Raw genomic sequence first — 8075 nt, 5'->3', positions numbered from 1 at the left:
ACATCTCCCTGTGGATTCGACCTCGCACTTGCACACACTTTACTGCACACGACTTGTGCACTTGCGAGTACAATTAAATTTGTACATCAAATTTTGGCGCCGTTGCCGGGGAGGCGTTTGATTTTGTAAAAATTGATTCTTTTTGTTTGAATTAATTTTATTTTTCTACTAGTTTAGGTAGGTTTTGATTTTATTTATTTTGTTTTCTGTTTGATCTAAAAAAAAAAAAGAGAGTTTTGTGTTTCTGCGTTTTGTGCAGTTTGGCGAAATTCAGTCACTGCCAGAGCGATCGAGCACAGCTTATCTACGCTCGATCGTACTCGGGCCTATTACAGCGAGCAAGTGTACCTGGGCTTGCCACTCTGCGCTTGCATTCAAAGCACGTATGCGCTCAATCGCAAATTCCTGCGCTCAAGCGCATCTCCGCTGGCAGCATCATCATACCAGAAGCAGCTAAGTGCATTTTCTGTTTTGTTCTGCAAATTCTTTTGTTTATTCTTTCTTTTGTGAATACTTCGTTGTTATTTAGCTAGTTTATTTGAGCATTCGTGTTTGGTGCATGCTTGGTCGGAGATCCTTGAACCTAGAATTGATACCCTTAGACCCCGACATTGATAGAATTCATAGGAGAACTCGAAGAGCACCTGTTAAGAGTGGGAATAGAGGCGAAATGGGAGACCAACAAGATAACATACCTCAGAATATAGAGCAACCTAGGGTTGAGCAGGAGGATGCTAGAGCTGGAAATCTCGAGCAAGTTAGAGCTTGGAATGTGGACTTCACTACGTCACTTAGGGAGTTGTTCGCCCCTGTGGACTTCACTACATCCCATTCGTGCATAGTGTTGCCACCAACCAATGCTACTCATTTTGATTTAAAACCTCATGTCATCCAACTCCTACCATCGTTCCATGGACTAGAACTTGAAAATCCTTACAGTCATGTAAAGAAATTCAAGGACATATGCGCAACTTTCAAATTTCAAAATTTCTCCGAAGGGCCTGTCCATCTCAGACTATTTCCTTTCTCTCTGCAAGACAAAGCCAGGGCATGCTTGGACTCCAACACACCCGGGTCCATTACATCTTGGGAATGCTTGTTAAGCAAGTTCTATAACAAGTATTTCCCAATGTCGAAGGTCAATGAATGCAAAAAGGAAATAAGTTCCTTCACTCAGGAGGAGGACGAGAAATTTTCTGAGTGTTGGGAAAGATTTAAGGATTTGTTGATAATATGCCCTCCACATGGTTATGAGAAGTGGAGACTCGTTCAGTTTTTCTACCAAGGACTGACCCAATCCAACCGTAGTATGATCGAGTCAATGAATGGAGGAGCATTCTTAAGTTTGACAGGGGATGCAACGTATAAGGCATTAGACAAGTTGTCTGACAGCTCACAGCAGTGGGATTTTTCAAGTTGTCGAGATAAATCTGCCCGTATCCCTAAGAAAGGTGGCATCTATGAGGTTAAGGAGGACACGGATTTGAGGATAAAGATAGATGCCCTGACCAAGAAGGTTGAAGCTCTTGCAGTGGGTCAGTCCGTTAATGTTGCCAACACATTCAATGTTGATGGCTGTTCCATCTGTGCTAATCCTATGCACTTAGCACAGAATTGTCCATTTTCACCGGCTTTTGCCGAGTGCTCTATGGAACAAGTGAACGCTTTCAATGACTTTAGGAAGCAAGCAAGCGGACCATATTCGGAGACATACAATCCAGGGTGGTGAAACCACCCTAATTTCTCATGGAAGCAGAGCCAACCAATGAACCAAGGATTTCCCACACATGCTCAAAATCATGGTCATTTCGGCTCAACCATCGCAACCTTCTGCATCTGCGTCACAATCATCGTTGGATGAAACAATGAAGGCATTCATACAATCAAATAGCCAGGCCATACAAGAGCTCAAGAACTCCACCATGGCAAACACCCAAGCGATAGATGAAGTGAAGAATCCCACCATGGTTAACACCCAAGCAATTGCGAAGATGGAAAGTCAGATTGGATAGATCGCCAATCACTTGGGTGAGAGAGAAAAGGGGAAGTTGCCCAGTCAGCCCGTGACCAACCCAAAAGGACATTATATGGTTGGAAATTCCTCGAGTTCTGCACACGGGCAAGAACATGTGCAAGCGATTGTCACACTGAGGTCAGAAAGACAAATGGACAATAAGGTGGTTGAGCGAGAAGAAGACTCTGCGGGGCAAGAAAGGGAAAAGAGTGGCAACAAAGAGAAGAGAGATGCCAAGGCATCTACAGCGACACCCAATATTGAGGACCCTCCTAGGTCATTTGTGCCGAAAGCACCTTACCCTGAAAGGTTGCAAGCACCCAAGAAAGGAGGGAAGTTTGAGGACATTCTGAAGGTGTTCAAGCAGGTCCAAATCAATATCCCATTTTTCGACGCCATCCAACAAGTACCTTCAAATGCCAAGTTCTTAAAGGACTTGATTACAGTGAAGAGGAGGACGAATGTTCCGAAGAAGGCATTCCTGACCGAGTAGGTTAGTTCAATCTTGCAATGCAAGTTGCCCCTCAAGTACAAGGACCTTGGATGTCCTACTATTTCTTGCATGATAGGAGTCAGCCAAATTGAGAGGGCATTAGTGGATCTTGGAGCAAGTGTAAATTTGTTGCCCTACTCAGTTTATGTGCGGTTGGGGCTAGGAGAGTTGAGGCCCACTTTCATGACACTTCAATTAGCTGACAGGTCAGTGAAGGTTCCACGGGGAATAATAGATGACATCTTGATTAAGGTGGATAAGTTTTATTTCTCCATGGATTTTATTGTGCTTGACACGGAGCCGGTTCCAAATGTGGGGAGTCAAATACCGGTGATCTTAGGGTGACCATTTCTAACTACGGCTAACGTCCTAATCAATTGTAGGACGGGGGTGATGAAGATTTCCTTTGGAAATATGACAGTGGAGCTGAATATTTTCCATATTAGAAAGCAACCATTGGAATATGAGGAAATGCAACAAGTATGCTTGATAGAGGAGATCATTGAGGAGGTTGTTGAAGAATCAAGCATAGAGGACCCCCTGGAGGCATGCTTTGCTCAGTTCGGAGAGGATTTGGATTTGGACAACTTGCTTGAGCAAGCAGATGCGATTTTGGAGACTGCTCCTCTGGTGAGCAATGAGAAGGAGGAGACAACAGTACCTGATCCCCCCAAGAAGGAGCTTAAACCTCTACCGGACACTCTCAAGTATAAGTTTCTAGGTCCAGCAGATTCATTGCTTGTGATTATAGCTTCAGACTTGGTTGATGCTCAAGAGGAGAAATTGTTAGAGGTTTTCAGAGAGCACAAAGAACCTATCGGCTGGACCATTGAGGATATCAAGGGGATCAGTCCCTCGATGGTGATGCATAAGATACATTTGGAGGAGAATGCCAAGCCATCGAGGGAGCCACACAGGAGGCTTAACCCAGCTATGCAAGAGGTGGTGAGGACTGAAGTGATTAAGTTGTTGGATGCAGGGATCATTTATCCCATCTCTGATAGCAAGTGGGTGAGCCCGATTCTTGTTGTGCCCAAGCGGGCTGGATTGACGATAGTGAAGAACAAGGACGATGAGTTGGTCCCAACTCGTATTCAATCAGGATGGAGAGTATGCATAGACTACCGGAAGTTGAATGTTGCCACCAGAAAGGATCACTTCCCGCTTCCATTTATTGATCAAATGGTGGAGCGCTTGGCTGGGCATGAGTACTATTCTTTTTTGGATGGTTATTCTGAATATAACCAGGTCCCTGTGGACCCTGAAGATCAGGAGAAGACGACATTTACGTGTCCTTTTGGGACTTTCACCTACCATCGCATGCCCTTTGGGTTATACAACGCACCCGCTACTTTTCAGCGATGCATGATCAGTATTTTTTCTGACATGGTAGAGTGTTTCTTAGAGATTTTCATGGATGACTTCTCTGTCTTCGGGTCATCCTTTGATGAGTGTTTGCACCGCCTGACTTTGGTATTAGTACGGTGCAAGGAGAAGAACCTGGTGCTCAATTGGGAGAAGTGCCATTTTATGGTAAAGCAAGGTATTGTATTGGGGCACGTCATATCTCAGAGGGGGATAGAGGTTGATAAAGCAAAGGTGGATCTGATTTCCAACCTTCCACCCCCACATACAATAAAGGAGGTTCGTTCTTTTCTGGGCCATGCAGGATTCTACTGGCGGTTTATCCAGGACTTTAGCAAGATTTCCAGGCCCTTGTGCAAGTTGTTGGTGAAGGATGCCCCATTTGTATTTGATGGGGATTGCAAGAGAGTATTTGGGGACCTTAAGAGCATTCTGACGTCCACACCTATTATTCAGCCACCCAACTGGGGTGTACCTGTTGAGATCATGTGTGACGCATCGGATTATGCAGTTGGAGCTTTTTTGGGGCAGCGTGTTGATAGACTCCCCCATGTCATTTACTATGCAATCAGGACTCTGAACGATGCACAACTCAACTACTCCACCACGGAGAAGGAGTTGTTGGCAATCGTTTTTGCACTAGACAAGTTTAGATACTATTTGCTAGGATCTAAAGTCATCATCTTTTTGGATCACGCAGCATTGAAGTATCTTTTTTTCTAAAAAAGATGCTAAATCTCGTCTGATTCGATGGATTTTGCTATTTTAGGAGTTTGACAAGGACAAGAAGGGTTCCGAAAATGTGGAGGCGGATCATTTATCTAGATTGACTGTGGATTACACCGAGGACGCCAGCCCCATTTCGGAGACTTTCCCTGATGAGCACTTGATGCACATTGCTCATGAGCCCACACCATGGTTTCCTGACATAGTGAACTATCTCGTCACCGGCCAATCGCCTCAGCAGTGGAGGCAACAAGATAGGTCCAAATTTTTGTCCATGGTGAAGCACTTTTTCTGGGACGATCCTTACCTATACAAGTATTGTCCCGATCAGATCATTAGGAGATGTATAACTGAGCATGACCAATCCAATTTTTATTTCCTTTTATCATGATCGTGCTTGTGGAGACCATTTCAGTGCTAAGAAGACCGCAGCCAAGATTTTGCAGTGTGGATTCTATTGGCCTACCCTTTTTACAGACGCCCATGCTTATTGCATATCTTGTGAGCGTTGTCAGAAGCTCGGGAGTATCTCTAGGAGGAATATGATGCCCCTCAGTCCCATTTTGATTGTTGAGATTTTTGATGTATGGGGCATTGATTTCATGGGACCTTTCCCGAACTCCTTTGGCTATCTGTACATCTTGGTTGCTGTGGACTATGTGTCCAAATGGGTGGAGGCGGTTGCATGCAAGACTAATGACCACAGAGTGGTGGTCCAATTTTTGAGAGACACTATCTTTGCTCGTTTTGGTACGCCTCGAGCAATTATAAGTGATGGCAGTAAGCATTTTTGCAATCGGATTTTTGAGCAGTTGATGAAAAAGTATTTCATCACATATAAGGTTGCCACCCTGTATCACCCACAGACGAGTGGACAGGTTGAAGTTTCTAATCGAGAGATCAAGCATATTTTGGAAAAGACAGTAAACCCCAACAGAAAAGATTGGTCTCTACGATTGAGTGATGCACAGTGGGCATATATGACAGCTTTCAAAACCCCGATTGAGATGTCACCCTATCGGCTTGTGTACGGGAAAGCATGCCATCTTCCCGTGGAGTTGGAGCATAGAGCATATTGGGCCATCAAGCAGCTGAACTTCAATCTTTTGAAGGCTGGCTCACAAAGGAAGCTCCAACTCAATGAATTGGAGGAGTTGCAGAATGATGCTTATGATTCTGAGCGGTTGTACAAGGCACAGTTGAAGAAGGCTCATGACCAGCGCATATTGAAACAGTCTTTTGAGCCGAGTGAGAGAGTCCTTCTTTACAATTCACGGCTGCATCTTTTCCCATGCAAGTTGAAATCTCGGTGGACAGATCCATTTATCATTCGGTCAATTTTTCCTGATGGGGCCATCGAGATTGAGGATCCTAAGAATGATAACACCTTCAAGGTGAATGGGCAGAGATTAAAACCATTCTTAGAGTTGAGGAGTAAGGAGATCGAGATGACATTGTTGGAGGATCCGAGTTATCCTGAGTGATTGTCGTCTTTTGTGGAGAGTCTGGCTGAAGACTTAAAACTTAGCGCTTTTGGGAGGCAACCCTAATTCTTTCCTTACCATTTTATCTTGTTGTTTGTTTCTGTTGTGTTTTTCAAGGCAAGTGTCTGCCATTCAAGTTTGGGGGAGCGTTTTCCTACATTCCAATTGACTTGTGCCGCTCACCTGGTATTGTATCTCTGGACCCATTCGGGACAATGTGTTATTTTAGTTTGGGGGGTGGTGTAGACATTTCGCTGCCTTTTTCCTTGATTATTTGTGTTGTTTTGTTAAAAAAAAATAAATAAAAAAATAAAAAAATAAAATAAAAATTGCTATGTTAGTGGTTAAGCAAGGGTAACACCTATTTTGTGGTTTGCATGTCATTGGTCTGTTTAGCATTTTGAACACAGCATGTCATTAGGAACCTGAGTCTTTTGACTCATTGTTGGATTGGAGAGACTTCACATCTTTGAGTTTATCACCACGAGAACACTAGCATAGAATCGGTGAGGTATAAGATTTGACTTGATTAGGGTGTATTTTGAGATAGGTAGGATGAAGTATGATGAAACCTTGGCTTGAAAATAAAAAATAAAATAAAATAAAAAAAAAAAAATCAGTTTGAGCTTCTCATTGAGTAACCGGACCTCATGCCTCACAAAACATTGAGTGTTTGCGTAAAAAGATGAGAAACCTAACCTGGTTGGTTGTATGGCTAGTTTGGCTTCATAGCCTAGTTGACTTAAGTAAGTAAGTCCTTAGGGATGTTTCTACATCTAGTGCCCTAAAACCATTTGGTTTGGGAGTCTCTAGCCCAACACTCGTTACATAGGTCAATTAGAAAGCTTAAGGAAGCTAAGCATTGCACAGCCTACACACAAAAATAAAGGCAAAAATAAAATAAAATTAAAATTAAAAAATAAAAATAAATGTTAAGCCTTGGCTGTTTCATTTAAGCAAATTCCTATCACTTTTAAGGTACACCCAAGTTTGAGAATAAGTTGAAGCCTCATGATCATATATTAGTCTCACATTGCACTTATTGGAACATGTGTTGTCTCAAATTTCCATCTTTGAGTTGAATGATTTGTGGTTGTCTTGATGATGTGTTTGTAGTGTTCACTGTGATAAACCTGCTCATGATGTTAAAAACTATATGTTTGTGTGGAAGTCCTTGTTTGTCAAATAACATAATGCATAAATGTTTGTGGGTATCATTACTGTTAAACCCTCACGAGACTTCACTCGTCCTCTAGGGATTCCTAGGGGTTTAAAAGGCTTGTTGCATATGCTAAATGCAATCGTTTCTCCCACGACAGTGGACTCATGTTTCTTGTTTTCATTCTGTTTTGCTAAGGGACTAGCAAAATGTAAGTTTGGGGGTATTTGATGAGTGCCAAATATTGTATATTTGGGCCCCTTAACTTATGTTTGTTAAGCTCTTAGCTGTGTTAATTTATGATGTTTTTTGTTAGTTTTGGTGTTGTGGCGTGTTGCAGGTCATTAAGAGAAAATTGCGGTTTGAGGGTGGAAATAAGCAAAAGCATTGAAGATCCCTGGAAGTGCGATCGAGCGCGCAGAGCAACGATCAAGCCCACCTGCACTCGAGCGCAAGCATGGCACGCTCGAGCACACGACCACGTCAACCCTAGCATGCATCGCTTAAGTGCTGCGCCGCAGGAGCCCTGAAGAGCCGAGTGCGCTCGAGCGCACTTCGAGTGCGATCGAGCGCACTCACGCTGACCTGGCAGCGCTGAACCCTAGTTTTTATTATTTATATACAACGTTTTTCTCTTGTAAAGATACATTGGGAGGCTCCGTTTTAAGCAAAAACACGATGTATTGTCGTCCGGAAGCTTGTGCTTCGTTTTCCATTGTAAGTTTTACTTTTCTCATGATGTCAGTTCAATTGGTTGTTGTTTTTGTTATCATGAGAGGATAAAACCTTCAACTAAGGTTGAAGATGAAGCCTCATCATTGATAAACATACATG

The 8075-nt window shown here is 43.1% G+C and overlaps 1 pseudogene; it reads left to right on the top strand.

Moving 5' to 3' along the window:
* Positions 1-2087: 2087 nt before the first annotated feature.
* On the top strand, positions 2088-7210 carry LOC148584963 (uncharacterized; annotated as a pseudogene).
* Positions 7211-8075: the final 865 nt, after the last annotated feature.

Source organism: Corylus avellana, chromosome 6, assembly GCF_965113065.1.
Source record: "Corylus avellana chromosome 6, dhCorAvel1.hap1.2, whole genome shotgun sequence".
NCBI lineage: Eukaryota > Viridiplantae > Streptophyta > Magnoliopsida > Fagales > Betulaceae > Corylus > Corylus avellana.
Note: the sequence above shows the minus strand (reverse complement) of the source record. Positions and strands in the feature narration are given on the sequence as shown.